The following is a 25,717-nucleotide window of genomic DNA, read 5'->3' as shown; positions in this document are numbered from 1 at the left end:
ATCTCCCCCTTATCTGCCTAAAAGAATTCAGATAAAAAACCCTGTCTCAGGAAGTGAGCTATCACCTTAGTATAACATGAACTAGGTAGTAGGCAGGGAAGAACCTAGAAAAGCCTATCTATTGGGCTCCCCCTGTGTTCTTCTGTTTCTGTGTGGCCAAACACTTGTCTTCCAAACACTTGCTCCTTTTCAGCTGCCTATGAATTGCTGTCCTTCCCTTTGAAGTCCCTGACTCTCCCCACCTCCAATATCTTCTTTTGGCTTTAACTAAGGATGGTATTTAAGGTGAGGGCTTCAGCCATTTTGGCAAGTTACTTGGTTTTCCTGGGTTTCTCCCATGTATACATGTTATTAAACTTTTGTTTCTTTTTCTCCTGCTACTCTGTCTCATGTCAATTTAATTCTCAGACCAGCCAGAAGAACCTACGAAGGTAGAGGAAAATTTCTTCCTCCCCTACATACTTACACAAACCTAGATGGTATAGCCTACTACATATCTAGGCTGTATGGTACTAATCTTAAGGGACTACCATCATATATGCGGTCTGTAGTTAACCAAAACAAATGCAGTCTGTAGTTGTTAGGCAGTGCATGACTATATCTGAATTTCAACAAGCCATTTGACAAACAGTCTCAACTATCCTGGCTATACTGTAAGTTTCTTACAGTAGGACATTGTTTTAACAGCCCCTTGTATCTCTAGCATCTATCTAGCATACAGAAGTCACTTAATAAATGTTTGTTGAATTTTATTTAATTAATTAAGCCTTGTGGATATATGAATAAATGTGGACTAAATGCTAGTATGCTCAACAAAGTTTCTAATAATTAATAGGTTAAATGACAGAATCAGGATCCAAAAAGATCTCAACAAAAATAAAAAACACAAAGAATAAGAAAGAGAATATAACCATAGATATGGGAAAAAAGAAAATAAGAGAATATCATGTCAACTCTATGCCAATATATTTTTAAAATCTAGAGAAAATGGATTATTTTCCTTCAAAATATAAATAAAACTGACTTAAGAAAGGGTAGAAAATATGAACAGACCTATAAAATACTGTTATACATCTATCTCTTTTAAAAGTGCGAAGATCAAATGGTTTTACAGGTAAATTTTTTAACTTTTAAAGAACTGACAATTCCTGTGCTCTCTAATAGGTAAAGATGGCAATAGATAATAGACAACTCCTGTGTTTCCAGAGCATAAACAAAGATGGAAAGCTTCCAATTCATTTTATGAAGCTGGCATGACCCTACAATCAAAACTCTATAAAGATAGCACCAAAATAAATGAATCATAGATATAATTCATATATACAAAATTAAATTTCAGCAGTATAAATATACATATATGTATAAATATATATGGTAACTAAGTAGCTTATTTGAGGAATACAATGATAGTTAAGCACTGGAAAATCTATCAACATGTTTTACAGAATATTAACAAAACCAAGGAATAAAAAAATATTTAATCAATAATGCCAAAAAATACTTGAAATTTTAAAACCATACTAAATCAAAAGATCTAATAAAGAAAGGTCAAATGAATCTAACTAGAGAAAATCTATCTGGAATAAATGCAAGCTCCTGCACTTAGCTCCAAAAAAACCAACAGCTCAAGTATAGGATGGATGAGGGAGACGTCGTAACTAAAAGGCTTGTGAGTTTTAGTTGGCAGTAAGATTAATGAGTCAACAGTGTGATGTGGCTTCCATAAAAATTTAGGCTCCATTAATAAAAGAATATTATCTATGACAACAGAGGTGACAATTCCACAGTATAATGTAGTGGTTATACCGATAGATTCAAATCCTGACCTTCAAATCCTGGCCATCATGTTTTAGTAATGTCACCTTAAAATTACACAATTCCTGAGTCTCAGTTTCCTCATCCATAAATTGGAAATAATAATACATACCTCCCAGGGTTAAGATAAGACTTAAATGAGATAATACTTGGTACATAATAGTGTTTAATATACAAAACAAAACTTTTAAACAAGTTGTCCAAGAATTCTTTCATTCAACAATATCTACTGAGTGCTATTAGGTTCCAGGCGTTGCTCCAGTCACTAAAAATTAAACAACGAACACACAGAAAAAATTCCCATCCACGTGGAGCTTACATTCTGGTGGAAAGGAGGAAGTAAATTCTCTATCGTTGTTCCCCCAGCATGGACTGGACGATCATGTACATGAAATTACACCATAAAAAGAGTGATTAGAACACCCTTTCAACTCTGAGGTTCCATGATGCAGACTATGCATCTATGATTTGAAGTATAAATACTATATGAATACACAGAAATGCATTCCCGAGTTCTAATCTATCCATAAAAGGCTTGTAACAACTACCATACCACAGCCATCTCATCTAGCACCAACACCGTGGCATTGCTGCCTGCAGGCAACCTCTTTGATTTCACAGCTGCCCTCTCAGATACTGTATATTATCCATCCCTCCAGATGCTGAACTCATAGATGCCTCCACTGCCTCAGCTACTTTCCTTTTCTCCACTGGTGCCCTCTTCACCAGGGAAACAATATGGAGTCATTAGTGGAAAGAGCTTAGCTTTTATCATCAGACAAACCTGGGTTCAAATTCTAGATCTAGCATAGCCAGTCTGCTGCCTCCACTAGGAATCTTCCGGAACTTGAAGGTCAAGCCTACAATCCCTGGCCATGTTTGGCTGAGGCTGAGCCCCTCCTGGGGGATGCCTCCTGGGTACACAGGACACTGGAGCCTACACCAAAAAAACCTTGAAGGCAATAGAAGGTTACCGACTTCACACACAATCTCAGCCAGCTGCCTCCACCCGTAACATTTTAGGGCCTAGAAGTCAGGTCTCCAATCACTGGCCAAACCAGGCTGCGTCTGGGCCCTCCCTAGGGGATGCCTCCTGGGTCAAGTCTCCTGTCTGCTAGCTGCTGCCTCTTTAAGTTCACTATTGCTTCTTCAGTTATGGCTACAGTCACAGATCATGCCCTGAGAAAACTCATACTCAAATTCACTCTGTACTCAAGTCAACTAGTCTCCACAAATTATGAAACTCAAAAACAAAGATATTGACCCTATAATAAGGAAATTTTAGTTTCAATCGATTCGTTGATTTGCAGGTGAAGAGGTTCTCAAAGTGCCTATTGCTATAGAAGAGTTAGTATTTTCTCCCAAAAGTACTCTAGAGTCACTGTGTTGGGGAAATTGGAGGATGATTTCACATTACATTTTAGTAGTGTTCATTTTTACCCCTTCAATAAAGTATTTTGAATATAATACTCTTTACTTTTGGCCAGATTCTCCTTTTAAGGACATTCACTTTAATAATAGCTAATGCTTACATGGCACTTACCATGTGCCAAGCACTTATATTTACTCACTCAATCCTAAAACAACCTAAGAAGTGAGTACTATTTTACAGATAAGGAAACTGAGGCCTCAAGAGATTAAAGCAACAGGCCCAAGTTCACACTGCTAGAAAGTGGTGGAGTATGCTCTTAGCCACTGTCACAAGCTCACTTTACCCCAAACTGATTCTCCAGCACTGTACAGGTAAGAGGAATAAAATTAGAGTCAGCAAGCGATTTCTACTCTTCAGAATGCTTGACAAAAAAAACTAAGAATAAGTTTTAAAATACAATTCTAAAGGGGAGGGAGGGGCAGGAGGACAATAAAAATTCAAGGGAGGAGAATTTTTTTAAACTTTTGGGACAAGAAGATATTCAAAGCATCAGTATTTTCAATATTATATTGCCCTAAAATTGATATCTGTGCAATCTATGCATCTATCTTCAGGTTGAAATTACTATCAAGTGCTTCAAAAGAATTTAAGCATCTACATCTAAAAAGAAACTTAAACAGATCCAGTTTCTGCTTAATGGCTGCTCACTGTCTACTGCAATATATTATTTGTCATGTAGTAAAACACCAACTGAGAGATAACTGGCCTCAATGGCCTTCCTGTACATTGCTGGAACAGATAGAAAGAAAAACATCAATTCAGAAAGAAACGTAGACATGTAATATGGAGTGGGGAGAATTAAAAAAAAAAAAAAGGGAAAGAAAACAGGTGTTTCTGTCTAAGTCCAGAGAGAGATCTACTGCTGCATACAATAAATGTCAGAGGTGGTGTGGTGTGCCTATAAGCCAAGAGCCAATCATCAGTAACCTTCAAAGACCTTACTTATGCAGCACAGTGCTCCCCCTTAGCAGGAACAGAGGCTTGGAAGCAAAAAAATGCAAAAGATAACGGGTCATCTTAGGGAAATGAACCATCTAACTGGTCCAAAGGAAAGAGAATTTGAGAATTTCTGTGTGGGAATATAAAGCTGATGGAAACACAGGCAGTCCTCACTCTGCACTATATACCATGTTAACTGAAACTAGTGCATATTGGAGCCAGGTCCTCACTTTGCAAGGTTCTGTAGTAACCGAGATCAAATCATGACATCCGAACTATGTAAAGCTGAAAGCAGAACCATGCAAAGAGAGGACACGGTTCTGATATACATGAGTTTCAGTTAACATCGAGCCATGCAAAGCAACGACTGCCTTAATAACCGCACCTACAGACATTCAACATCACATAAAAATATGCTCAGCTCCTGATTATCCTGATTATCCAAGCTCCTGATTATCTAGCTTGTAGATTATCTGGGGGTAATCTCATGACTTACTTGCCTATTAGAGGCAGCTGTATTATAGAGCTGAAATACCCTGGGACTTCAATCCAGGACATCTGGGTTTAGATTACAGTACTGCCATTTAATGGCTATGTGACCTTGGGCAAGTCATTTTCCCTCTCCAAACCTTAATTTCTTTGTCTATAAAATAAAGATAATGACATCTACCTCCCACAGTTGTTCTGCAAATGAAATAATAAAATAATAGTAACTAATGTTTAATGAGAGCTTACAACATATCAGGCACTTTTCCAAGTATATTTTGTATATTGAAATCTCTCAAAAACTATAATACAGGTTATTATCTCCATCTTATGAAAGCACCCAGAAATATGTCTGGTATATGGCAATTGCCCAATATATGTTTGGATCTATTTCATCTATTTCATTACTCATTATTGCCTCCATCCATGGCAATGAATAGGTACTGAAAAGAAAATGAGAAAATCTGAAATCTGTTCATTTATTAGATGCTTCAAAAAACTGTTGCAAGAGGAGAATTAAGTTCTTAAGAAAATAAGGAGGTTTCTTACTCCTAGAGATTCCTTTATCCTCCTCCTCTTGAGTGCTAGTTGTACTCTAAGATTCTGGAAAAGGTTAACTAGCAGACTTCAAAGACAGCCAACTCTGTTGATGACAAAAACCATACTCAGAAAACCTGGCACTGGCTACTGCTGCCAGCCTGGCCAAACACATGCAATGAATTAATGGCTGTATCCCAACGCCCTGTCTATCTCATCCAGCCCAACCTCCTTCACAGACACAACCCTTCAGATGCTAACACTTCCTTCCTAAAGTTCTCATTAGCCACTTTGGGTTAGAAAGCAAGAGCACTGTCTAGGGTCACACTGTGGAAATGCACTCTATCAAAGTCATCTTTTAGAAGAGTGAAGGGAAGAAGCTAGAAATATTTTACAGCTTTTCATCATGAGTCCACCAGCATGGATTCATTTATTAAATTAGATTCCTAGCCATTTGTCACTTTAGAAGGCAGAGTGGGCATGGCACTTTGAGGTTGATATACAGAATAGGGAATTTCATTGAAAGTTCTTGTGTAAAGAGGCAGCACAGAGCCCTATCCCAGAATGGTATAAACAGGATGTCAGAGCTGCAACCTCTTTGGAGATCATAGGACTTCCCATTCTACCAATGAAGGATCTAATTCCTAGAAAGAAGTGACTTAGCCAAAGTCACTCAAAGTTTATTGGCAGAGCTGAAACTCTTGCTACCACACCAAGCTGCGCAACAAGTACACTAAGCTAGAGAAAAGAGGGCAAGGGAGAAAAGAAGAGAGCGTTGAAGACTACATTAGCCTAGAGCCATCCCTCATCACTGCCTTACTCACCTTTCCCAACTTCTGCTCTGACTGCATCTAAATCCAAGGAAAGCTGAGTATAGAAGCAACAAAGAGCCCGCTTGGTCCCCTCTCCTGCAACGTGATAAACACACTTAACTATGGCCCCTCACTGACCCCTTCATACCAACAAATGACTCAAATTGTTCTACCTTGAAGAATAAAATATGGCTTACGTCTACTTCCTCTTTCATATCAGAGCCCTATAAAAATGCTACACTACTGTTTTATGAGCCCAAATACTGATAAATCTGTAGCCCCACCCCTGGCTCAGGTTTTCAGTGACTGGCTACATTCTTCAGAACGATCCTGTTCTGTGCTTTTCTCCCTGACTCATCACACCCTCACCTTTCTTTCCCATCTACTTGTCTATTTCAGTGGTCTCCAAAGTGGCTCACATATCCTATTAGTACTCTACATAAATATACTGGTGTATATTTATTTATTTAAAAAGTAAGAAAAACTAATCCTTACCCAAACTTAAATACAGATTAGCACTCTGGGTCTATGTGCCAGGCATTAATGTGTCACATCCTGTACCAGAGGAAAGAGAGAAGACTGATTATGGATAATATTATCTGGTTTTTAACTAAATTAACCCTGAATAAATGCTCAATAGTTTAAAAAGATCCTTCCAAAGAGATCACAGTTTGAAGATAATATTAATAATATAGGCCTTAGTGACAATAAGACTATGACCAAGCTAACACTTGTACTATAGGAGTAGCCCTTTAGTAGCCACATTACAGGATAAAACAATGATGATCCAAGCAGATCTGACAAGAAATAGGCCAAGGTTTTTTTACGCATCAAGACAATTTGAGACATAGATTTATATCTAGTATCATTAACAGTGTACCTTACCCTATTGTACTTTGAAATGTTAAATAATAAGAATATAAAGCCATTACAATCAGTAAGACATTTAAAACTAAGCGTATAGATAACTGCTGCAATTTTTCAATAATGTTTAAAATCATACAATATTCAAGCCAATATTTTACAAAATTTCACCAAACTTAATGTTAAATATTTAGAAACCTCCTCCGAAGTCCTTCAATTATAAAAGACGAAAAGCCACATGCTATTAGAAAAGCACTTGTTCATCCTGATGCTATAAAGATGGCTAAAATAATACACAGAAAACAATATGGCAACAAATTTAAATACATTCTCTTGCTAAAAAATGTCAGAGTTCCCACAATGCACAAATCTGTGACCATTTACCTAGAATGCAGTGTGAATGATGTCCTCTGCGGTTGTGCAGTGAGTACTGCCACAAACAATGTTGGAAGTTGCATAGAAAACACTGCAGATTTGTAAAAGAAAATTATGTCATGTAGGATGCTTGTTTTTCAGATAAATGAATGTACATATTTTTGAACATGCCTCAGTTTATGATATTTGATAGGCAAAGTGCTATTTTTGAGTGAGCCACTAAAATATGTAGCAAAGAAGATATAATCTCAACCATGTTACTTTTTTAAATAAAAGTAATTTTTAGGAAAAACTGACTAAGTGTAGCCACTGGTGAAATGGTTGCCCTAGCTGGACTAAAGCAAAAAATTAGGGATAACATTACAGAGATAGCACCATGGACTTCACTAACCATATCATTCATAGCCAAGCAACTGCGGCACAATGTTGAAGCCAAGTGCTACATGATGATGCAATTACTTTTAAAAATAGACCTGTAAAACACAGTTAAATCTTTACAATGCTTTGAAATGAGATGGGGAGTAACCGTGAGAATTGTTTATACCACCCAGATGTTCCACTACTTATCTCATGGCAAAGTTTCCAAACTCAAGGATAAGGAACCAAAAAACTAGTGTACCAAATGTGCTCACCTTTTATGTGATGACAAGTAACTGTGTGTGTCTGTTACCAAGTAGCTAGATTACATAGACAGATAGATAAATAGATATATACATGCATGCATACATACATACCACACATGCATACCTCAAACTTAATCTGTCTCTTCAAGGTAAAGGTGATATTTTATCAAATGAGAAACTAAATGCTTTCCAAAGCAGATTCACGCTATGAAAAACTATTTTGAAAACATATGTTTGGAAATGATTCCATCATAGTGTGATTTTGTTACCAAAAATTCTATGTCTATCACCTACAAAAACTCTCATGTTTTCAATTTTAAAATTCACAAAAGAATATTCTAACCTGTTTAAGGATGTTCCAAAGAGATTCAATGGGTTTTGAGCCCCTTTATTAAAAATATGAAAATGCTATACCTTCAACCTCATTGGCAAAAACAACCAATCACTGTCAGGGAAGATGGAGATGTACTCACCTAGATTTTAACAAAACTTTTTGCATATTTTGTATAAAGGATTAATAAATTAGTATCACATTTTAATAAGTGCAAACAATGATGTACCTCTTCCATTTGGATCTACTTTTTTTCTGAGGTATCATTTTCAGCTGTGGTAGCATTAAAACCATGGAGTAAACTGAACTTAGAACCAAACCTTTAAATCACTTCATCACAAAGTGTTAAACTAAGACTTTTAAAAATAACGCAGCATATTAAATTATAGGGTTTGGGGGACCACTGTTAGTTTTAAAACATTATTTATTTTATCTATACTTCTCTCTTTTTAATATCTACTTATTAATATTTTTATAGAATATATTAGCACAATAGTAATGTATATAATTTTAAATACATATGCACATGTGTTAGGGCACATGTTCATAAACATTTTGCTGATGATGTGCTCTATCCAAAAAGTTTGGAGACCACTATTCTATTATAGTCAGAAGTTCTCCCAAATAAGCCTTAAAATTATCTTGCCAGAGGAATTCTTCCAGCCTCACCCTTACCAACAATACCCTTTGGCTATCCAAACCACCTAAAATCTCTATTTCCTTTTCTCCTTAAACATCCTAAATTCTGCTCCTTTCACTTCAGCTACTGAAAATGTTACGTTCACCCCAATCAAGCAGGGAGGAGACCAACTAGTGCTACTAGGTGATGACATTCAAACATTTTTTAAAAAAATCAAAGATATTTACTTTTAAGATGCATTAGCAATATATTTATTTAACTAAATGAAGGCTTCATTTTAGACAATTTAGGAGGACCAAATAATTTAATGCCCCTCTTACTGAATTTAATAAAATTACATTTTTGTTTTTAAATTATCGCAGATATAAATTTGTTAAATAGGCAAAACTAAAGACCATATAATCATAGCCTCATAAAATTTAAAGGACATTAATAGAAATGTCCTATTTGATTGGTATTTTAATAATAGAAACTAGCGTATGCACAGATCAAAAAGGAAGAACAGAATAACCCAAAGATGTGAAAGTGGTGCTAAGAGAATTCAAAAAAAAAAATTAGCATACAATATGAAGGCGTATACTTTTTCATAAACTTTACTCATACAGCTCCTGAAAACATTAATGAGTTTTCCATGTGGACATAATGAAGAAATTAAACACAAAATTCACAACTAAGACATGGCTAATTATGATGCGTGTTTCGGAAAAGGTCCCAAGGTGTCATAATTAAAAGCTGAGCTATTTTTTATTCTTTCCCTGCCATGCCATACCTAAGAATTAAGAGTCCCCAAGTTCACTCGTCCCACTCAATTTAGGCTGCTATACATATTTGCCTTGGAGAGGAAAAGCCTGTTACAAAATGCTACACAATTTAAAAAACGTAAGTATTCAGTGTACACGACCCTACCTTAGCATACTTGTAAATCACACAAACCTATACAAAAAGTACAAACGGAGGCATTCTCTGGAACTGTTGTCTGTAAAAGTGTAAAGGGTATAACCTCAGAAAAGCTGAAAATTTCTTTGAATAACGCCTTATAGAATATTGTATTAAAATGAAAATTAAATGTAACATACAATTTTAGTTGTTCTAAGATTAAAATTCTTTTTTGTCAATATGTCTACTTTCAATATGCATCTTTATAGTGGGAAAGGACTACCACTAAGAAATTTTAAAATAGTCCAATTTTCCTCCAGTGTGTATTTGGATCTTCAGACTCAAGAGTAAAAAAATGTTCCTGAGACTCAGTTAACCAATATGCTGTGTTCCAAGTTAGTTAAACTTTGTTCAGTTGCTATATTATTTCACTCTTTATTTTCTCTTTACTTGGGTTTTGCTTCTTATTAAAGAACTCAACTGAAAGTCCTAAAGGAAATGTTCCTAAAAGCATCATAACTAATTTAATATGACTAACGGGATGTTTTTAAACTGTGTTATACAACTCTCACATCTTTGTTCCCCTCCTTTACTCAGCTTCAGAGACTTTCTTTTTAACGGAGAGATTTCCTCATATTTTTCATGGCATTATCAACACTGCGAGTCTCCAGCATGCCAAGGCAGTGGTAAGGAAAACAATAGGTTAAGGCCATTGGAAACCAGTGCCATAACTTCTCCAGCCTATGTGACCACCAGGCCCTTTTCAGAAAGTGATTATGTCACAAAGTCATAGAAGCTGCAAAATCTCAATAGATGTATTTAATTTGGAGAAACAAGTTATTAAACACCAGAAAACTTCCAAACCAAAAACGGAAAAGGCTTGCGGGCTCAGAGAAAAGGCATTCAAAAAGTTATTAGAAAACATGAGATCCCAGATTACAAAACTGAGAAGGGCGGACTTAGCATCCCTAATGGACAGTTATCAAGAGTAGAGAGGGGCGGTTGCTGTTACTACTGCTTCTGCTACTGCTGTGTCTCATCATCATCGTTGTCTAATAATAATTTGTATTTCTTCCAAAAAATTTGAATCACTCTGAGGATTAATTTATTTTCAAATTATCCCTCAACAAAAAAGAAGTTATGGAATATGCCAACTTTACATATTAAATTGGGAAAACTTGATTACAAATATGGGGCACCTAAAGACCTGAAACAAATAAAAGAAAGTCAGAAATAACACCCAGATCTAAAAATTTCCAGATATTGCCCTTTCTTCAAGACCATGCTTGCCAACTGAAAAGAAAAAAAGTTTTTTACAGTGCAAGATACAAGAGTTTATTAACTCATAGAATAGTCCAGATCATCAGTTCATATATTAATAAGCCACTTATTTTAATTTTCATACTTAGTTGACGTATTTGAAGGAAACCAATCATGTGAAAAATTCCTCTGTACCTTAAAATGTATTGACGATGTCCCTGACCACAAAACTGATCTAAGAAAGAGAAGTGCAGTGGTTAAGCTTCTAGGCTACGGCCACATCACATTCATGAGAGACATGGCCTTTCTAGGAGTCACGAAGACAAAAGTATGAGACATTTAAGTGTCAGACCTACAGGATAGTCAATAATACTATCAAATGTTTACCCCATGTCCAATGCTCTTCAGGATGTTACCTCAAATAGCCTATTCCTGATCATCCTTTAAGTCACATCTCAAAGGCCACCTCCTACTAGAAGCTTTCCTTGACATAGGTACTTCTGCTCTTACATATATCTCCATTATAGCAACTAGCACACTGTATAGAATTACCCATATTCATACCTCCTCACTGGGACCATGCATTTTCATCTTTGAAATCATGTAATCAAACAGTTCCCACCTTTTCACTACCAACGATCCTTTTATTAATCCTTCCTCATAAATCCCATTTTTTGAAAGATTGTTGCCTACCAAACTAGCCACACTTATTATATAATAATTACATATTTTCTAATTTTTATTAGTCAAAGATATATAACTGACATTTAAAGCTTCTGATCAGCATGGCATTATTCACTTATATTGGTATATGGGAAATGTAGCATTGGTTTAGGTCCGGAAATAAGTATGAGATAAAATAAATGAGCACTGACATTATATAGAAGAGACTGGAAAAAAAACAGGGACAAAAAAGCCAGCCCTAATTTATGACACACAAGCTTTGTTTCTAGTGAATAATATCCTGAAGCAAAACCCAATTGAAACATTTATTCACATCAAGTAGGAAGTTGGACAGTATGACTGGCAAGGTTTATCTACCCTACATACGTTTTATTGAATGAGGCAATGAATATGAAAGCACTTTGAAAACTGAGTTCTATAAAACATAAGAGAATTAAGGGCCCTTTTCATGCCAAGGTTCTACTACTTATCACATAACTATTGTCAATCCTAACACAATTGTCCAGAACTGTTCCATGCACTTCTACATACAGTATCTTCAAACTTAATCTTCCCAACAACCCTATCTGATAAATTCTATCACAATCCTCACTTTAAAAATTAGGAAATTGAGACTTAAAAGAGATTGCACAACATTTCCAAGGTCACACAACTAGTTCAAGAAATAAGATTTCAGAGGAAAAATTCATGAAATAAAAATTGAAAGTTTAAATTTGGTTTTTCACATGCAGGTCTATCATTCAAGTGAAAAACGTGTTTCCATTTTTTCTTAAAAATGAAAGCAAGAAAAAGCAGATTAAGATGTGTATATCTGACATAAAGAACTTCCTAGTGTTGATCATTCAAACACATAACCAAAGAATACTATAAAATCCTCTTTTTTACAGGCTTTCAAAATAAAGAGAGCTTCTTAACTGATTAGAATGGAGAAAGGGTGATCAATACACTTTTGGAGGATGAAGAATGACAGAAGAAATGACCTTTCAAATCTCTTCTAGTCCTAAGAGTTGGACTTTTCTCAAATTTGAGAGTCGGGACATCCAAATGCTACAGTTAGTCACTACTCTATCCCAAGTCTGCCAGACAGCTAATGAATTCTCCTTTCTAGGAAAGAAAGGAAGGAACATGTATTGCTATCTCTATTTCATGCAAGAGGAAAAGAAACAGATTATATAATTTGCCAAAGATCACGTAGCATGTGTGTAGTGAAGCTGAAATGGGAAGCCAGATCTGTATAATTCTAAGCACAGTACCACTTCAACAGTAGCAGATAACATGTATTAAATATTTATTTTATACCAAGCCCTGAGCTTAGTGCTTTACATTCATTTCTCTCATTTAATCCGCACAATAACCCTATGATGTAGCTATTATTATTGCTCCCATTTTAGAGATGAAGAAACGGAGAGTTAGGGATTACACCATGGATATATTGGGGATGGATGGGGCGGCTGACTTCTACATAGAAGGTTTAGTGCCCACGGAGATCGCTGGAGATTTTTTCCAAGAAAATTACAACATTCCTGCACTTTGATATTCTTTCCCAAGAAAGAACAATGAACTATTTTCTCCTAGTTAGGAGTATTCTTCTACAGTTCTACCAATGATCTGCTTAGCACCATGACAACTGTACCTAAATTTCCCCATCTATCAAATATTAAAAATCTTCAGTAGAAGAGAAAATCCTTAAAAAGTAATGACTTGTGACTTCAAAAACGCCCTTCAGAGTGCCTAGAACTGAGAAGGTAAGTGCTCAATATCACATTACCCAGTGATCTGTTTGTAAAGGATAAAAGGAAGCATTTGCAACCATGGCTCAGAATAAGTCATCAAAAAAAAAAAAAAATCTGTTGCATTTTCTTTTTTCCACATATTGTGCTTGTGTAGTCATGGAAAGTAAAGCATCTTTAATTTTCTTTGTCTAATTTTAAAGAACTACTTTTCAAAGAAGCAAAGAGATTGTGCTCAATGAAGTCACAATCACAAATAGCACTAAGGTCTCTTTTTGCATTTGAATGGATATATTAAAGATAGACAATTCAATTCATCTCTCTAAGATGACTAGAAACAACAAATTACTGAAGGTAGCAGGGATAATAGATCATTTAAAGGGTTATCTTGTGAGATTTCAGAGAAGAAAGAGATCAAGAGAAAACCTGAAATGAGAGAATATAGAATGCTTGCACAGACACTAATATGCACATTATATAATGTACTTTGAATTTACCTTATATTCATTATGCTTATTTATACATGTCATCATTAAAAGGCATCAAATCAATACTCTTAAGTAATTTTGATCCAAAATAGTTTAAAATGCAAAAATTCTTAAAGGATTTCATAATATCACATTAGGTTTCTTCAATACATGGTGCTTCAATCCAGAGAAATCTTTTAAAAGCTTTATAGACCAGGGGAGCTTAGTAAATAAAATATACCAGCAAATTCTTTGCCACATATGCCAGAGTAGAATGTTCAGAGAGAGAGAGAGAGCAAATATGGAAATAGAAAATCTAGAAAATTACAGAGCAGCAAATTCAAGCTAGTTACCAAAGATACAAAATTTTCTAAAATATATGCAACATTGAACTACCAAGTGTTAGTTTTTTTTATTTCGCTATCCCCAAATAATTACAGGTTAAGGTGTTAACCCAGCTCTTTGTAACTAAAATCAAACATCTCCCTATAAATGCAAAGAGAGAACTCTTTAGACAAATATAAAGATTTCTATAGTTTCAAATAATTGTTTTTCACTTGAAGTATGAAAGAGAATGCCACTACACATTTTTGTGCCATTAAAAGGTAAAGAAGAACATTTCAGAATTCTTTAAACATTTTGAAAAGGAATTTTTTCCAATATTATATACTGTGCAAGTTAGTGAGGATTACTAAATATATTAACATTATAAAATAGAAATAACTGGGCAGTTGATTTTTTAAATGTAGTTTATTAGTTTATAATAGATTACAGCATCTACAATTAACCTCAGAAAATAATTCATATCTTTCCTAAAGATGAAAGTTCTTTTGAGTGAATAGTAAAATATGAGTGATATATAAGGGGTCTTCGAGGAGCAAGAAGAGATTCTGAATATAAACAAGCCATCATTCTGGTAAAAGGAAATACAAACAACTAGAATAAAAATAGTTGATGCACAAAAGCCATAATGAGGGGGTAGCTCAAAAAATAACTTCTACTTTGAATGGTTTGGATGAAATACAAATTATCCACAGAAAAGTGTGGACTGGCATAAATGTTTGTACAAAATTATAAGTGTATTTCAAGAAGTATGCAAGAGGCAACCGCCTGCATGATGCACAAGGTCCCAGCAATGCTCTGCTTAAGTGCTAGTGCACAGAGTCCAAACCACTGCATTTTAATTACCATACAGCCTCAGATATATTGCCTTTGATATGGAAATGTTCTTGTTCTCTCATCTTCACATATGGTCTCATGCACAGAAATCTTTATCTGATTCATAAAAAATAAACTAGAATCCAATCTCAACACCTGACCTCAGTGCTTAGAAGTTTTTTACTAAGCATGGTGTCACTATAAAAAGAATGGCTAATACTGGTGTAAAGTTGGATATTTTGAACAATGATATGAAGGATTTGCAGTTAAGAACTGAATCGATACTGCTTCTCTGAGGTTTTAGGGTTTCATGTTCCTTTTTTTGAGACTACCACAGATTTGAGGAAAAACAGACCAGTACCCTTTTTTGGAGGTGAGAGAGTCTGTAGTAGATGTAAATGATATTCCATCTTACAACCTCCACCCACATTCTTCAATTGATATTTTTATCCAAATTATGACAATGGATACTTAAAACTTGGAAAGCTCTATCAAAAACCATAACACAAATTTAAAATTATCTCCAGTTTGACTAAATGTCTAAACAAAATAATTAGCTGAAAAGCTTTTACCCTCTTCCACAGAACAAGGAAAATAAGAACACTCTTCCTATTAATGAATAATGAATATATAATGAGAGGATGATGAAAGTTTCTGATACAACTGTTACACAAACAATTAGTCGTCAGATCACAGTTGAAGAACCTCAAGCAAAAAGGATATGCTACACATTTAAAATGTGCTTACATTTAATAAAAATTGCTTTTCATAGACTACACCAGAGTGCCAGCTTCTTTTTTTAACTCAAGTATTTTGAGATTCAGAGTAAAATCAGTAGAAAATGTGGAGTTAGGATAAAGACATAAAACGTTCAATATATTATTTTCCTTGTTAGAAAAAAAATAATGGGGAGAGCCATATTTCTTAAACAAGAAGCAATCCAAATGCAAAGATAGTCCATTTCTTCCTCTAAAAAGCAATGAATTTTTGTGCATTTTTTAGCAAGCTTCTGTAATAAAATCTGTTCTCCTTAAATTTCATATACCCACATAATCTGATAATTCTGAAATAACCTAGATTAGTTTTTAAAAAAAACAGTAATATGACCCATCTAACCTCGTGACAGTAGATAATACATCCCATCTGCAAATCATCTCGCTGTGTTATCTGTGTTTTATCATTTCTAGTACCTGTCTGTGCCTGATATGGTACTCTCAGACACATTAGCTTGATGGAATGTTTCATTTGACTTCAAAAACATCAATTGATATACACATACCCCTAAAGTATATTTAAACAAATAGCTCTTAGATCAACCAAAATTTTAGTTGTACTGTGCTACACTTTTATAGAATGCTGTTTGTAAATAGTGAAAAAGCATATATGAATTCTCTCACTAACAAGAGAATTCTTTCTAACTTCGAGATATATAACCTATCAAACCTGAAAAGCATAGAAAATATTAAAAGTAAGGGTTAAACCCAATGTATATTAAATGTACATTCATTTATTCCAGTACCTATTGTACTAATTGAAAGAGAATTTTAAAACATCACTAATTTCTTCAATATAAGATGGAGAAATGTAGCAATTTCATCAATGACCAACAACCCAATAACTCCTAAAAGAAGTCAAACAGAAACAGACATAAAACCTCAATAATGCCACTAAAATTTATCATTTATATATTTAAAGTAATATATTTTAAAGCCTTATAAAAGAAAGATTTGCTAGGTATGTTAACATATTTTAAATATATGCTTTTCCCTTACTAAGAAAAATATCTGTTGCTTTCTGCTACTAATAAAAAAATGTCCAACAGACAATATAATATTCCTATTGAAAGTCATTTTTTTCTAGGTATTCATTTATTAAATCCATTATAGAATCAGCTCGAGGTATAGATATTGATGCTGCTTTATTATTATTTTTTACATTCATCTTTCTTTATAGTATAATGTTGTGTTGTAGTTACACAATATACTATTATAGGAGTTTGTGTCATGCTCCATAATAATAAGCTGACAAATTTGTTTGCATTTTAAAAAATACATACACACCAAGAGAAAGTTCCTTCTCATTACTTCCAAAACAAAAACTAAGAACAATAATAAACAGGATGAACAATAAAGAAAAAAACTATCTAGTTTTGCCACTATAAGTAAAGGAATATGGTAGGAGGTCAGAGGAGAAAGGAGGTGTTGGTAGTACATGAGAAAAGCAACAAAGGATGTCAGTTTGCCTAAAGAATTAATGACCTAGCACTTGTCTGGATTCTGGTTACTACTGCCTTTGGTCATAAACTGGATCTAATAAATGTGGTGCACACTTGCTTGCTTTCAGAGTCTAAAAGATTTTGTTGTTGTTTGTTGTTGTTCTTATTCTTGTTTTAGAATAGAGACAATCTCTCTTGATTTATGAGGTTTTCAAAAGTGTAGGAGAAAAGAAATCTACATGTCCTTCGGCCTACTGCCCATGTGCTCACCTATGTGTATTCAGGAAGATACTCTCAAAAGTATATCCATAATACATTTATGGTCTGGCAGAGTTAAAAAAAAATTCAATCATAACTTTTCCCATCCTATACGAAAATAAAACATCTCATTAGTTTAATAAAAAGCAAATGCAACTAAATAAACCCTGTCCCCACCTCCCACCAGAAAGGTGCACTCTTGCTGTCACAGAACAGCTAACCCTATCCCACTAAACTTGTAGAAGATTTAGGATGTTTGCTTGTTTGTTTTGAAATAAAGAGAATCTTCTAGTGGGTATCAGGCATAGCTGAGTGGCCTAGAAACAAGGGGAGGAGCGAGACTGATGAAAGTGCCCAATGCTGAGTGTTGAATTCCACGGTGACTGCACAGGGTGACAGAAGGAAGGTCATGTTCATGGCTGCAGAAATCTGGTCTCTGCCAGGCAGTGCAGGCTACAGCTGACCTGAGGCTGGGGTCTGGGAAGATAGGTAGGAAGCTGCAGCACCAATGTGGATACAGAGAGCACAGGGTACTGATCCTACTAACCCCAGGCGGCAGGAGTGAGACAGGGAGAGACAGCAGATCTTTCCAGGTTCGCCCCACAGTGATCACTAGCAGCCCCAAGCGGCTAGGCCTGAAGGGGGAAACAGAAGCTGCAATCAGGGTACAGATACTAATGTGGTGAGAGACCCTTAGGGTGGGGGTGGGAGGGAGCACAGAGACAGGTGAACAGACCAAACTAGAAGCCTGAAGCCCCTACCCAAGCCAGGACACAGTGCCAAGCCTGGGCTGGTCCTAGTGGGTTAGCACAGATAGAGGGGCACTGGCAGCCCTCCCCCACGGGCAGGGTGTGGAGAGTAGGCATGTAGCCAGATTTACTCTGCACCCCCTTTCATCGCTCAGTCTGCACCCCGCCGCTGGTGTCCGGTTTACCCCTTAACCAGTAGTTCCCCCTCAACCGAAAAATAGAGGAGAGGAAACAGGAAGCGAAGGGGAAAAAAGAGAGAGAGAAATCAAAGACAAGGCTACACTGTCACAGTCTTCCCTGGTGCCAGGGCCTCCCGGGGCTGTCCTGGACGGTTCGGCCCTCCCTCGGGAATCCTGTAGCCCGGAATGGAGCTGAGTGGACCAGGTCGGCCAAGCCCGTGCCTACGGGCCTCGGGAACCAGGTGCTGAGTGCGCAGGCTAATTATACATGTGGCATTTGGGCAGCCCACTGTCCAGTGACACCTTACCTTATGAGGAAACGTCAACCCCAGCAACTGTTCAAAACAAAATGCCATCGCGGGATCAGCTTCACCGGCTCTTGGCCGGTTCGGGATTGCTTTTCCCACAGCCTCTCGCACTTAGCGCAAGAATGTGGCCTGGGGAGGCCAGCCGTGGGCGGGCGGACCGGCCAGGGTGGGGGGACAGGCGGGGCGGTCCTTGCCAGGTGTCCGTCCTGTCCCCCCTCACCATGGACCAGCTCGCGGATCCGACCACTTGACCTTTTTATTCACCAAACCCATCTCCTAGAAATAGACTGGGCGGGGCTGTGTCTGTTCTCCTCGCGACCCGGGGAAAAACCCAGGCATGTGACTATAAAGGGCAGGAGAGAGGAGACCCTGGGGAGGCGGGGGAGAGGGGCACTCGCGCATCCCGACTCCACTGGGTCGTTGGCTGGGCCGCCCGGCCAGGGCCAAAAGCCTGGCCACAGGAGTGCGCGCCGGGGTCAAGCGCCCCGGACACGGACGTCATCCGAGCGCCCCACTGACAGTGCAGCGGGAGGTCCCGAGCCCAGCCCCGTTTGCCGCAGCGACTGCTTCGGGCCATCTCCAGACCGAAACTTCAAGCACGGCCCTCAGAGGAGGTCACACACACAGAAGCAGCCGGGGACAGCCCATCTCGCTAACAGCCCAGCCCCGCCTGCACAGTCGAAGACTTATTTTCAGTCCCCAAATAGGGGCAGCGTTCAATATCTGGCAATTCATACAAACAAACGTTTTCAAACTTGGTCAGCCTACGAGAGCTTAAATAAACTCAAAACACGCCGGCAACAACCACCTTTTATCTGCTCGGAACACACCAATTCTCTTTTTATCTTAAAGCTCCGCGGAGCGCCCGGGAAACAGCCCGGAAGACGGAGCTAATCTGTCCTCCGCAGCCAGGCCGGTCCTGCTGGCGCCCGAGCACAACCCCAGCAGCCTTTGCACGAGCCCCTTCCCTTCTCTGACCGGCCCTTTAAGGGAGAAAGAAGAAGGCAGCTCCCCCGGGAGCGGCCAAGCTCGGGCTGGGCCCCGGGCGGGTGGCAGCACCGCCCCCGGGCCTGGGCCGAGCCCCAGAGCGGCGGCTCTCGGCGGGGCTGCGGAGGGCAGCGGGCGGCGGGGCCCGGGCAGGGCGCGGAGCGGGACGGAGGGCGCGGCGGGGCTCGGGGACGCGGGCGGGGAAGAAGCGCGCGGGCGACCGTGCGCCTGGCCCGCGGACTCCTCGCCGACCCCGCGCCCGCAGGGCTGGGCGGCCCCTCACACACGCCCCCGCCGGGCCGGCACCACTGCCCTAGCGTCCGGAGCAAAGAGGACCACAGATTAGCACTTGGGTATTGGATTGTCTTGGAGTTCGGTTTGTTTATTCCTAAAAAGATCATAAAAAATCATGTCCAAAAATGAGGGGCGGGGGAAGAAGGGAAAGAGCGGAGGGAACTGGCGGCAGCTCGCGCAGGGTCCCCGGAAAGTTGCGGCTGAGCGGCGGCGAGTGCGGGTGGGAGGAGGGAGCGCACGGGTTTTCTAGCGACCCGGGTTTTCTTTAGGAACTCCTCCGGGTAAACTTCACCTCCGGGTAAACTTCACCTCCGCGGAGAGCGCGGCGGAGATCCTCGACTCTCGCCCGCCCTCGGCCAGCGCCAACCTCACAAATAGCCCGTTTCCAAACCAAAATGGGGGTAGGGTGGGGGTAGCGTTAAGAAGCCCAGAACCCCAGCGGGTCCTCCCGACCTCCCGGCCCGAGCCTGGCTAACGCTGAAGCGCTCCGGAAAACTGCGGCGTCGCAGTCACTGACACAGCGAATCAACCCAATACTTTTCAAGAAAACAAAATATTTGCTGGGAAACTTACTTTGCATTTAGTCTCTATTCTTTGGGGGGATGCGGTTTAGGTCGGCTCGTAAGGGAAGCTCGTTTTGTCCAGGTTGGATATTGTCTACTTATGGATCAGCCCTTGGGAGAGGGTTTATTTTAATTTATGGCTTATGCATTCTTTTAAGGTCGATTTACATGACCTCCGGCTACAACTAAGACAGCCGAGGAGGGCACTCCAGTCGTCAGTCGGCCAAACCCACAATTAAAACAGCCCTCCCTCTAGTCTTGGTGTGACTAGGACTCTCCCGGGTTAAGCTGGCTGCCTGCTTTTCTCTTTTTTTCTCTTTCTTCTCTCTTTTCTTCTCTCTTTTTTCATTCTTTCCTTCTTTATGTCTTTCTTTTTTTAATATCACGAAATAAGATGTGATATCAGTTTGAAACTTTCGGCATAACTTTCTCTAAACCCAAGCCTGGAGCGATAAGGAGAGATACCGCTCTCACAAAGCCCTCAGGATGCTGCCCTCTTGTGGGCACAAAGGGCGTTACCACCCCGCGGTCCCATCTGAACCCTCACGGAGCACACACGCAAATGCTTACACAGAGCGAGAGAACTCCACACGCAGGCACACAAGCTTCCTCCATCACACACTTGCGCAAACTTCAATGAAATACCTACCTCAAACTTCACGGAGACTTAAAAATTCATTCTCTAAGCCACCTGACTTCTTTTTCATATCATTCCCAGTTATATAGATTAAAATATCTATACGGGGAGGCGGAGGAGGAGGAATAAGGTGGGCCGAGAGGGCGGACAGATTTCCGGACGAATACTTGGGATGGCGATAACAGCTTTCTGTTGTCAAAGGTTGCGTTGTCTGTCTCTCTCCCCTGCCCTTTTAGCCTTAGTGTCCTACGCACAGTTATCTACAGCTACAACATGTGTTTTCTCGGAGTGGGTTTTGGGGGTGGGGGGTGGCAAGAAAATGAGAAGCCCGCCACGCAGATCTGTCACCGCCTCCGGAACAAGGCACAACTCTCCGAGAGGGGGACACATCCTGGGGATCCGCGCGTCCACCAGCGAGCGGCAGACGCTCGGGCCCCTTTCTCAGCCTCTACTCCCCCCCTGCGGCGGCCCCGCTGAGCGCCCTCCTCCCGCTCCTCCTCCCCCCTCTTCCCTCCCCAGACAAGTACGGAAACCCGCCCGGGCTGGGCGGCCGCGGCTCCCGGCAACCCGCGCCCTCGCAGGGCTCCGCGCGCTCAGCTCTCGTCCCTCCGCCTGTCCTACCCCAGCCCCTCAGTCCCAGCTCAGGGAAACTAACCCTGGAGCTGCCCGGAAGGGCAGGAGCGGAAGGCGCTGGGGGCCGGCGGCCCGCCCGGGGTTCCTGCCCCTGCCCCTCCGGCGCCCCAACAGGTAGCTCACAAACGGGCCGCGCGCTCTTGCTCTGCCTCCCTCGCTCTCTAGATCGCTCGCTCCGTCCCGGTTACCTGGGCGGGCTCCAGGATGGTACCGCACGGGAGGGCTCCTTGTGCGCTGCGCCGCGGGAGTAAATGGCATTAAAGAAAAAAGGAAAGATACAAATAAAAAAAAATTTTAAGGAAGGGGAGTCGATGCTAGGTCAATTAGCACAGCCCGGGGAGCAAGGGAGCAGAAGCCCCAGCGCCGCGGCCGGCGCAGCCCGTTAACTCGAGTCTGCGGGGGTGTCCCGCTCCGGGCGGGGGGAGCGCTGACCGGCAGAAGTTTGCCGCCGGGGTGCCGGGAGGTGCGCGCAGAGCGGGGTGACTAGGGGCTTCCCCCCTTGAAACAAGTGAAGGCGATGGTTAGTGCTGTCAATCTTGGCAATCAGTGTGAGCGGCCATGTCGTAAGTATTCAAAGCATTTCCCGTCGTGCAACATCAGAAAGTGAGTGGCCAGGGCATTGATCTGAGCGAGGGAGAGGAGGCAGGGCTCCCCTCCCAGACAACACAGGCAAGATGAGACAAGAGGCGAGGGAGGCAGCGAGCCAGGCAGGGAAGCTGGGAGGGAGGGGGAGGGCCTGGGGAAGAAGGAGGGGAGAGCGGGAGGCAAAGGCAAGAGAGAGCCGAAGAGAGAGAGGGCAGAGATCGGCGAGAGCGGAGGTTGGAAGTGGAGAAAGCGCCAGGGAAGAGAGCGCGAAGCGACTACTAGGAGAGAACTGGAAGGGGACGAAGAAGAGGGAGAGTTGGGTCAGAGGGGAATGGTGACAAGTATTAGGTGGAAGAGAGACGGGCTGAGGAGTCAAGGACCCAGGGAACGCTATTAGGACTGGGACGGCGCCCTGCCGGGAGGAGGAGTCAAGAGAAAGGCTAACTGAAGTGGGGAAAAGGTGAACACTGGGGAGAAAGAAAGGAGCGAACTGGAGAAAAGGAGGAAGTGAAGTGGGAGAGGAAAATGTAGGGGTGGTAGTTTGTGCTCTGAAAAAGTGATGTGACAGAGGAGGAATGGACTGAGTGTTAAGAAGTACTAAGATGGAGAACTGGACAACAAGAATGAGTCATGGGAGACACAGAGAAGGGGAAGGAGAGGGACCAAAGCAGGCGAGGAAGAAGGAAAGAAGGGTGAATATTAGGATGAATAAAAAGAAGGAAAGAAATGAAAAAGAGAAGTGGTCAAAAGAGAGTAAAGAAAGAGAGGCAGGAAGCAGGGATAATGAACATGCCGGTTAGCAGGATCCCAATAAATGGAGGAAGAGAAACTTGTTTTAAAAGATGGAGGAGGAAGAATTGAAAGAAAAAAAGAAAAAGCAATTGACATAGGAGATTCTTACCATATGTAGGGGGCAATGTTCTGAAGGCCATGTGGATTATGGAGATTATGGGTTAAAATTATTAGAAGTAACAAGACATGTACAAACTACCAAAGAACTTTACAACAATAAATAAAATAGTTCCACATTTATTGTATGGATAAGTTTGTGTTATGTGGAATTTGGTGGGTGATATATGTGTATTATCTCAACTTCGTAGAGGAAAAGATCTGGAGAAAAAATTTCAAGAAGGGTGGCTTGGAAGTTGTAAAAAAATGAAGAGTTTCAGTCATCCAGGATGGCATGTAAAAAACAAGCAAGTCAGATGTAGAAAATTACCTTAATAAAAGCCCTCTCCCCCCAAAAAAACCCTACATAAATTAAAGATTCTCTTTGATGCATGTATAGGGGAGATAAAAGATTTGAAGGATACAGAATGGCCTATATCTAGGCCAGAGCAGAGACCTGGAACTTGATCTCAGTGCAAAAAAGCTGGAGGACTGGGAGAGGAGGTGATGCCAGGTAGTAGAGATGCAGAGTAAAAGAGAGAGATGAGAAAACCAGCTTTGATAGCAGTAGGCACAGCTAACTAGAGGCAGTGTGCATGGAGGTGAGGTTGGCCTGCCTTAATCCAGGCCCAAAGAAATAGACTAGATTTGAGAAACTGAGGTCAGTGGAGAGTCAAAATTACATCAAGATTAAAAGCTGGGAGAGAGGTTCTGACCTACCAGCATCACCTGCAGAGATTTGTGGAGGAGAGGCCCTTACTATGTAGAAACTGACAGGAGATGGCCACTTTGAGACACTTCATAAACAGAGACTTTGTGAAAGAAGATATGGACCAGGAGAGAAGGGACAGGAATTATGGATAGAAAAATCAGAAAATTCATGCCAATCTAAAGTTGCCAAAGGAAGACCTCCCACAGGTTGAGTGATAAAAGATAAAGAGGAGAAAGCTTCATCTTTGTTACATTACTTTGAAGAAAATGGAGAGAGTAAGCAAGCACAGAAGATGGAACAAGCTGAGCTGGCAGTCACATATTGGCTTCTGAAAGTATACTCCATGTTTGGTTTCATATGAACTCCAGACAAGAGGAAAAGGATAGACACAAGGGTATGGATGAGCACCTCAGATTAGTGGGGCAGAAGGAAAAGCCAGATGCTTCTACCAGAATAGGAAATATGATGCCTGAGGATTGGGATCTTGGGGGCTGTAAATTAAAGTGACTTGCTGACTGTTGGCTGAGAGGAGAGCTAGTCCCCAGCAAGAAATCTTGTGTCCCCATCGCCCACAGCGACTTTCAGGACTGGAAAGTCTGCCTCGAGGCGCCAGAGCCTAGAAGACGTCGAAGAGAATGCCTGGCACCTTGCTTGCCAGCTCCTTCTGCCCCGGGGCTCCCAGAACTGCCTGGGCATGCCTCTTGACCTCCGAGGCCCAAGGTGCAAATCCAGACCAGTGTTTCTAGCCTAGACAGGGGCCATATCTCTTCTGGGTTTTGTTTTTGTTGTTTTGTTTGTTTTTGTGAATGAGTGTGGCCCGGCCCAGCGCTCGGTTGCAGAGCCTCGAGCTCTCCGGCCTCCGCCCTGAAACTCAACCACAGGGGCCAAAAAATCGCTCCAAAGCCTACAGAGGTCAACATCGAATGACCTGTCCTAAATGCCTGCAGAGTTAGGGCAGAGAGAAGAGGGGGCAGTTTAAGTCCCAAAGCGTGAATCCTCAGGGAAGAGCCACCCGGAGGGAGGGAACGCTGGGGAGCGACTGGGCTCCTCAGAGTTGCTGCGACAATTCGGCTTTTCAAGTACCAGGGCATCCGTCTCTTTAAATCACACAGCACTCGGGGATCTAGGGGGTATGGCTGACCCCGCCGACCAGACGCAGGCCGCTGGCGGAAGGCAAAAAGGAAAAAGAGACATTATCAAGATCTCTGGCGTCCAAGGCCCTAATACTGGGCCGCGGTGGACCTTCTGGGAAGGAGCGGCAGGAATCCTCTTTAGATTTTATCTAATAAACTGATACCAGAGTAGACTGATAAGGCGGAAGCCGGAGCTGGTCACAACATTGATCCCTAAAGGAAGGAAACTAAAGTTTGGGGTCTGGGTGCCGCACTCCAGGCTGTGCACGGGGTGACACGTGGCCCTGGGGGCGGGAGTGAGCCCTAAGGGTTTCCTGTCAAGCCTCGGGCTGGAACGTACAGCGCAGGGGGCGAGGCGGAGAGCGCTGCAGCGGGTGCAAGTGCCGGCTCTCCACCTGGTCGGCACTGGCCTGCTGGCTCGGAGAAGTCCCCGAAGGAGCGGAGGACACCCAGGCACCGCGGCCAGATCCGGGCGCACTCGGGCTCCCTTTCTCTGGGGGTCGGAGCCCCGCGCGGCTCAAGAACACCGGGCGCTGAGCTAGGGGGA

At 41.0% G+C, this 25,717-nt stretch overlaps 1 protein-coding gene across 2 annotated transcripts in view; it reads right to left on the bottom strand.

The window, feature by feature from the left end:
- The window catches only part of SOX6 (SRY-box transcription factor 6), a 582,258-nt gene extending 559,806 nt beyond the window's left edge, over positions 1-22,452 (bottom strand). The window contains exon 1 of one of the 2 annotated variants that reach the window (XM_087433166.1): positions 22,041-22,452. The gene's annotated coding sequence lies outside the window, so the exon portion shown is untranslated. Of the gene's footprint in view, positions 1-20,592; positions 21,183-22,040 lie in introns of those variants that run through there. The other variant, XM_087433167.1, reaches the window with a different exon arrangement.
- Between the last annotated feature and the right edge of the window lie 3,265 nt (positions 22,453-25,717).

Source organism: Ceratotherium simum, chromosome 7 (assembly GCF_057802395.1).
Source record: "Ceratotherium simum simum isolate JZ-2026a chromosome 7, ASM5780239v1, whole genome shotgun sequence".
In the NCBI taxonomy this organism is placed as follows: Eukaryota; Metazoa; Chordata; class Mammalia; order Perissodactyla; family Rhinocerotidae; genus Ceratotherium; species Ceratotherium simum.
The sequence above is the reverse complement of the archived record's forward strand: the minus strand, read 5'-3'. Positions and strand labels throughout refer to the sequence as shown.